The 8075-nt window shown below is 38.9% G+C and overlaps 1 non-coding gene across 1 annotated transcript; it reads left to right on the top strand.

The window, feature by feature from the left end:
* The first annotated feature begins 235 nt into the window (after nucleotides 1-235).
* LOC131395908 (U6 spliceosomal RNA) lies at nucleotides 236-342 on the top strand. The gene has a single exon (XR_009216409.1). It is a non-coding gene; the product is annotated as a U6 spliceosomal RNA (small nuclear RNA).
* The last annotated feature ends 7733 nt before the right edge of the window (nucleotides 343-8075 follow it).

Raw genomic sequence — 8075 nt, 5'->3', positions numbered from 1 at the left:
AGGAGCTCAACAAACTTTAAGTAGGATAAACTAAAAGAGACTCAAACCTAGACACATCGTAAACAAAATGCCAAAAAACAAAGACAAAGAGAAAATCTTGGAATCAACAAGAGACAAGGAATTCATCCTGTAGAAGCGATCTTCAATGAAATTGGCAGCTTATTTCTCATCAGAAATGAAGCAGAAACTGACACATTTGACAGGAGAAATACAAAATTAAAAAAAATAATAGTTTGTGCTTGCTTCAGCAGCACATATACTAAAATTGGAACAATACAAAGAAGATTAGCATAGCCCCTAGGCAAGGATGACATGCAAATTCGTGAAGCGTTCCATATTTTGGACCTGAATTTACCCCCATGCACAGTTTGCACCTCAATGCAAGCACTTTTCACCTACAGGAAAAAATAATAATAATAATAGTTGGAAATTTCAATACCCTGTATTCAATAATTTATAGAATAATTTATGCATAAGAAAACAATATATAGGAAATTTGAACAACACTATTAGCCAACTAGACCTAACAGATATCTATAAAACACTCTACCGAACAATAGCGGAGTACACGTTCTTCTCAAGTGCACATAGAATATTCTCCAGGATGGACCATATTTTAGGCTATAAAACAAGTCTCAACAAATTTAAAAGGATAGAAATCACACAAAACATGCTCCCTGATCACAATGGAATTAAATTAGAAATCAATAAAAGAAAGAAATTTGAAAATATCACAAGTATGTAGAAATAAACAACACATTCCTAAATTACCAAAAGGTCAAAGAAGAAATCAAAAGGAAAATTAGAAAACATTTTGGGATGAATAAAAACAAGCACACAACATACCAAGACTTATGGGCTGCATCTAGAGTAGTACTTAGAGAGAAATTTATAGCTGTAAATACTATATTAAAAAAAAGAAGAAATGTCTCAAATCAAAAACATAGCTTTCCACCTTAATAAACTAGAATAGAAGAGAAAACTAAACCCAAAGTGAGAAGAATAATGGAAATAATAAAGACTGAAGTGGAAAAAAATGAAATAGAAAAATAACTGAGAAAAACGGTTAAACCAAAAGTTGATTCTTTTAAAAGAAACAGAAAAAAAAGAACACAAATCTTTAACTACACTCATCAAGAAAAAAAAAACCACAAATTACTAAAATCATGAATGAAAAAGAGGACGTGACTAACAACTTTACGGAAATAAAAAAGGTTAAAGACTTATACTATGAATAATAACATGCCAACAAATTGATAACTTACATGAAATGGACAAATTCCTAGAAACACACAAACTACTGAAACTGACTCAAGAGGTGTAAAAATCTGAATAGACTCATCACAATTTAAGAGATTGAATTAATAATCCAAAAAACTCCGTAGAGAATAGCCCCCTCCTAGATGGCTACATTATGAATTCTACCAAGCATTTAGAGAGTTAACACTAATCTTTCATCAATTCTCCCAAAAAGTAGAAGAGGAAAGAATACTTCCTAACTCATTCTGTGAGGCAAGTATTACACTGATACCAAAACCAATGACATCACAACAAAAGAAAACTGTAGACCAATATTCATTACAAATATAGATGTGTAAACCCCCCAAAAATACTAAATTCTAAATTCCACTTCATGGAAATTAAAAATTTTGTGCATCAATAGACAATATCAACAGAGTGAAAGGGCAACCCATAGAATGGAAGAAATATTTGCAAATCATATATCTCATAAGGGATTAATATCCAAAATGTATAGAGAACTCCTATAACTCAACAACAAAAAAACAAACAACCCAATTCAAAAATGGGCAAAGGACTTGAATAAACATTTCTCCAAAGATAAACAAATGGCCAGTAAGCACATGGAAAGATGTTCAACATCATTGATCATTAGGGAAATGCAAATCAATACCACAATGAGATACCATCTCAAACCCATTAGGATGGTTACTATCAAAAAAGAAAGAAAGAAAGTGTTGGCAAGAATGTGGAAGAATTGGAACCCTTGTGCACTGTTGGTAAGAATGTACAATGGTATAGCCACTATGGAAAACAATATGGTGGTTCCTAAAAAAATTAAAAATAGAATTATCATATGATCCACCAATTTCACTTCTAGATATATACCCCAAAGAAAGCAGGATCTCAAAGAGATATTTTTACACCCATGTTCATAGCAGCGTTATTCACAATAGCTATAACGTGGCAACCTAAGTTTCCAAGGTCAGATGAATGGATAAGAAAAATGTGGTCTATACATATAATGGAATATTATTAAGCCTTAAAAAGGAAGGAAATTCTGACATATGCTACAACGTGGATAAGCCTTGAGGAAATTATGCTAAGTAAAATAAGCCAGTCACAAAAAGACAAATACTATATGATTCCACTTATATGAGATACTTCCAGTAGTCAAAATCCTAGAGAGAGAAAGTGGAACGGTGGTTGCCAGGGGCTGGAGAAGGGGTTATGGGGAATTATTGTTTAATGGGCATAGAGTTTCAGTTTTACAAGATGAAAAAAAATATGGAGATGGATGGTGGTGATGGTTGCACAACATTGTGTATGTATTTAACACCGCCAATCTGGAACTGTGCATTTAAAAATGGTTAAGATAGTAAAATATGTAAAAATGTATATTTTTAAAAAATTGAAAAAATCAATCAATATAATACACTACATTAATAGGATAAAAGAAACAATCACTAAATAATGATGGAAGGTAATAGGTTATAATGTCTGATAATCTTATCTCCTTACCTATCCAGTTTATCTAAATTCTTTCAAAATAGATCATTAATCTCTCCCAAAAATTGCATATTGTTAAGTCCACCTAAAACTCTGCCTGGAGCCAGAAGAATGGCATGTTTGTGGAATTCTCATAGGATGGTATGTGGAAGAGAGTGACGGAAAATGAAGCTGGAGAGGCAAATTGAGGTCAATTCCTAATAGGGCTCAGCCACCTTACTAAACAATTGGAATTTAGTCTATCATTGCCAGGGTGCTATTGAAGGGTTTTTAGCAGCCGTGTTTCTTGATCAAACTTCATAGTTGTATAATTATTCTCATTACAATATTTTCTGCAGCAAATTACATATGCCCCAACTCAAACCGCTTAATTAATCAAGAAATGTGTCTCTCTAATAAAAGTGAGTCCACAAGTAGAGAAGACTTCTGGCTCAATTGATTCAGCAGCTCAGTGATGTTATCAGTGACCCAGATCCTTTCTGTCTTCTTCTGCTATCTTCAGCTTTATCCCAAGGCTGTTTTACCTGGTGATCATAAGATGGCTAGGGCAGCATACTTCCTGGTTCACATCCAGCAGGAGAAACTGGCTTCTCTTTCTCAGAAGCCAAAAGGAAGCCTCTCTTTACCTTTTGTTGGCCCAGTTGCTCTAGGCCAGCCCATCTCTGAACGGAATAATGGCAATGGGATTGCCATGAAGGATTTAGATAAATGTGTAGTAGAATGATTTTGAAGGAGTCAACTATAGTGTCCCCAGTCATTCAGCAGAAGAATAGAAGAACTGGAGAACAAGGCTAGAGACAGGGATAATTAGGTGATTGCCCCAACAAGCCATATACAGCCAAGTGATGAGTACCTCGACTTGAGGAATAGAGAATAAAGAGAAGAGGATAAATTTGAAAGGTACTTAGGGAGTTTATTAAGGTTTTGCATGTTAGTTTCACACTCAATGTTGCTAGATAACTAAGGTCTTGGTTTAACTAAAATTAGTTTCATAAACTGCTTATCCTTTATTTCTGACTCCTATACTGCTCAATTACTATTGAGCTTAGCTTTAAATACTGAACTGTATTTCATTTGATTATTAAAATGTTCATGTATTTTCAGGTTTTTGTGTCTGTGCTAATATTGTACAATATTCTGCTGTGAACTTAAAAACAAAACACAAAAAGCAAAAACACAAGAGTTTTACTCAGGAAAAAAATGACACTCTTGCCATTAGAATGACTTCTACAATGACTCGCCAAAATCCTGTAGTCTGGGCCAAATAGCTCTCCACTCCATGGGTTGTTCAGATGTTTCTCCTTCTGACCTAGACAATGGAATAGAGGACCCACAAGGAATCTTAGGACCCACCAGAGTCCAGCTGAAAGTTAAAGTCATTTTGTGAAGAGTAATATTATAGTTCAATATGGTTGTAATTCATTGAAACCTGGGGTCCAATGGGCCACAGGCCTGATGTGCCTTTGACTTTCCCCAGGACAGAATAGGTTCTGTCTTCTCAGTGTGGTTGCAACTGGTCACATTCTAGGTTTACGTGATTGTTAGTTCGTTGTTGCTGTTGTTTTGTCTTGTTTTGGCTCAATGGCTTAGGCCAAAGCTCTTATTTTAGGGTATAATAATGATCAATTTGGTATCACTCAACTCACCCCAGGTTCCTCACTATCAGAATCCTCTGTCTCTTCATAATTTGCAAAGAACCAGTGTGACTTCAGAAGAGCAAAAGATGAATCGTGAATTAGTGAAGAGCTCTGTAATTTTTTTCAAGAGGCCTCATGGAGAATGCATTCTAATGAAATCCTTTCAAGTACTCCTTTTTCCTACTTCTTCAATAAAGGATGCAATTTGATCACAAGTTTACTCTTCCTTTTGTAAAAGCCAATCTGAGTTGACATGGATAAATATAGCCAGTCCAGGGAATGTAGGCAAGTAAAGTTGAATGCCCACTTTGTCTCAGGTTGGAGGAGATAGGCCCGAGTGAAAGGACTCTTTCATCTGAAAGAAGGAAATACTCTGACTTTAGAAGCAAGCATAATGTCAGTGTAGCGATAGCAAGATTCCTGATCTCTGCTTTTATTTCCTCACCTGTAAAACAGAAGTAATAGTCCCTAGACCACAGTATACATGCAAGGATTAAATGACAATAAATCATTAAAAGGATTTAGAACAGCTCCTAGCTTATGGTAATCTCCCAATAAATTATTATTATTGATCACTTATTAGCTCTTATCATTATACCTTTAACATGATTCCTATTTTCCAAGAATTGGTGACCAGAGTCCACCTCTGAAAGCAGATGTTCTCAACATTCTAAGTCCGAAAAATCAATTGAAAGCTTGCTGTTATGGGTCTAATTGTGTCCCCTAAAAAAGATATATTAGAGTCTTAATCCCCAATACCTCATAATGTGAACTTATATGGAAATGGGATTTTTACAGAGGTCATTAAGATAAAATGAGTTCATTAGGGTGGACCCTATTCTAGTATGACTGGTGGTGTCCTTATAAAAAGGGGAAATTTGGACATAGAAACAGATGTACACACAGGGAAGACTATGTGAAGACACATAAGGAAAATATCACGTGAAGATGGAGGATTAAACTGATGCATCTACCAGTCAAGAAATGCCAAAAATTGCTGGAAAATCACCAAAAGCTAGGAAGAGGCAAGAAAGGATCCTTCTTCTACAGGTTTCAGAGGGAGCATGGCCCTGGCAACACCTTGACTTTGAACTTCTGGCCTCCAGAACAGTGAGACAATAAATTTATGTTGTTCTAAGCCACCCAGTTCGTGGTACTATATTACAGCAGTTCCAGAAAATGAATACAGGTAGCTTTTCACTATAACAAGCACCATACTCCCCGCATTCCCTGGAGGGGGTTAGGCTTATGAAGGGAGGGTATCCTCTCACCTCAGCATCCCACAGTGAGAGGGTCGCGTTTGAATGGTTCTACTCCCTGAAGGTGAGGGAGAGGAGAAGGAGCTGTAAAGTTTGGAGTGTCTACAGGAAGAATCCCATTCCCCACTGATAGTCTTTGAGACCTAGGAGGACTTGCTGACCTGCTCCAGACCAACCAGGGCAAGAGCTAGCAATGTTAAGAGAAGGCGTGGCTGTGCCACCATGCAGAGGGACCATGGGCCAACCCTGGAGTTCAGAGTTTGCAAGAGGTAAAAAAATAAGGATCCTACCACTGCCTGTAGGCCCAAATATTGGAGAGAGATGAGACCGGAAGCCTCAGGATTCCTGAGAACTGCTGCAGCATGGAGAGCAATGCATAGCAAAGCACTTCTGCAAAATGCTGCCGGTTGAGGGTCAGTAGGAAGATGAGGCCAAATTCCAAAAGAGGCCACCAGTGCCTAAGAGAACTGCTCAGAACTGAGTGGCTCTTTATTGTGGCCAGTACAAGCCTCCATGTACCCACCTAGACTGAAGATGTAATCTATAGAAAGAGGACCATATCCTGACATGCGGTTATACAAGTAGGGAATAGCATGTGTAGCAAACAAGAAAGACAGCCTCTCTCCATGAACAGCCATGGCTCAGGTATTGCCTTGGCGCCCACACAACAAATAAAGGAGAGAGGTGAGAGGCGGCCATCCCCAGCCCTCACACCAACCATTGGACAAGCCATTGGAGTCAAAAGACTGGCTCACCCTGAGTTGGGGCAGGGGGAAAACTTTGACTCTGTTATAAAATTGAAGGCTTAAAATTGTCAGTTCTGAGCCTTAAGAGTCTAAATGAAAATATTTTAATAACAAAAACCAAAACTCTCTAATGGAAGAACCATCCACCCACCTCCACTTGCTCTAGGAACTAAAACAATATCGATTCCATTGTGTGAAACTGAGTGCCGTTTCCCAGTCCCCCTACCTTCCCACAGCAGGTTAGCACTACCCTGATCATGATTCTCTGCTCTTCTGCGTGTTCTCTTTTCACATGAACAGGTATTCCTAAAAAATTGGAATACGTTGGCAACTTTAATACTTTGTGATATCTAACTACATTTTCTAGCACCTGAATTCCTGCCAGCAGGTGGAGTTACTCCACCAAAGGAGTAATCAACAGTCATATAGACCTGCTCATCAACATCTCATGGGAGAAGAGTTCAAGTGTTCATTTTGCTGCACATCTTGTGTTCATAAGAGTTAGGGCAGAGCCTCTGGACTTTTAGCTCACATTCTGCTCAAATTTTGACTAGTTAAATTTTTTTTTTTTTTTTTTTTTTTTTTTTGTGAGGAGATCAGCCCTGAGCTAACATCCGCCAATCCTCCTCTTTTTTTGCTGAGGAAGACGGCCCTGGGCTAACATCTGTGCCTATCTTCCTCCACTTTATATGGGACGCCGCCACAGCATGGTTTACCAAGCAGTGCGTCGGTGCGCGCCCGGGATCCGAACCAGCGAACCCCGGGCCGCCGCAGCGGAGCGCGCGCACTTAACCTCTTGCGCCACCGGGCTGGCCCCTAGTTAAATTTTTTTAAACTCCATTTGCAAGCTTTACTGCCCCCACTGATCCCCAGATGAAATGCACAATTGAAGGCATGATAAGTTTGTGGAGCTTTACAAACTTCTTGTAGCATCTTCCTATAAAATGTGCCCCTCGATTACTATTAACAGAACAGGATAGTCCAAACCTAGGACAGAGTTTTAGAGGCATTTTGCTGCCTGGCATGGTGTTACTTCTTGCACATGGGAATGTTCCCCTCATCCTGAGAAGGCAGCCATTCTTTGACAAAGGAGGTGCCACCTCATGGAGGGATTTCTGGGGGATTTATGAGCATGTTATTGGTTGTCACTGTGAGTGGAGGAGGTGACAAGTCACTAAAAGCATTTAGCGAATAGAGCCACGGATGCTAGACTTTCTGCAATGTTCAGTCCTAAACAATGAATGGTCTCTCATGACTTTTGAATGTCCTACCGGACATCCATGAAGAAGATAAACCTTTTTATAATCATCTCATTCCGGGACTTAATGAATCATTTTCATGCTTTATTCTATATCAAAGTTTCCAGGAATATAGCTGCCATGTACTTTGTTTTACTTGGGATTTCACCATGAATGATTCACCACGTAAAATAATAGGAGAAAAGACAATGCTCCTGTGGCATTTATGTCACCAGTACTACACGACCATATCAGTCTATGTTCATAACTATCTCATGCAAACATGTAACAGAAGAGATCTTGGGCTGGCCCGTGGCTTGGCGGTTGAGTGCGCGCGCTCCGCTGCTGGCGGCCCTGGTTCGGATCCTGGGCACCCACCGGCGCGCCGCTTCTCCGGCCGTGCTGGGGCCGTGTCCCGCGTATAGCGGCTGGAGGGATGTGCGGCTG

The sequence above is a fragment of the Diceros bicornis genome, chromosome 31, assembly GCF_020826845.1.
Source record: "Diceros bicornis minor isolate mBicDic1 chromosome 31, mDicBic1.mat.cur, whole genome shotgun sequence".
Classification (NCBI taxonomy): domain Eukaryota; kingdom Metazoa; phylum Chordata; class Mammalia; order Perissodactyla; family Rhinocerotidae; genus Diceros; species Diceros bicornis.
This window is presented reverse-complemented; position numbering and strand designations above follow the sequence as displayed.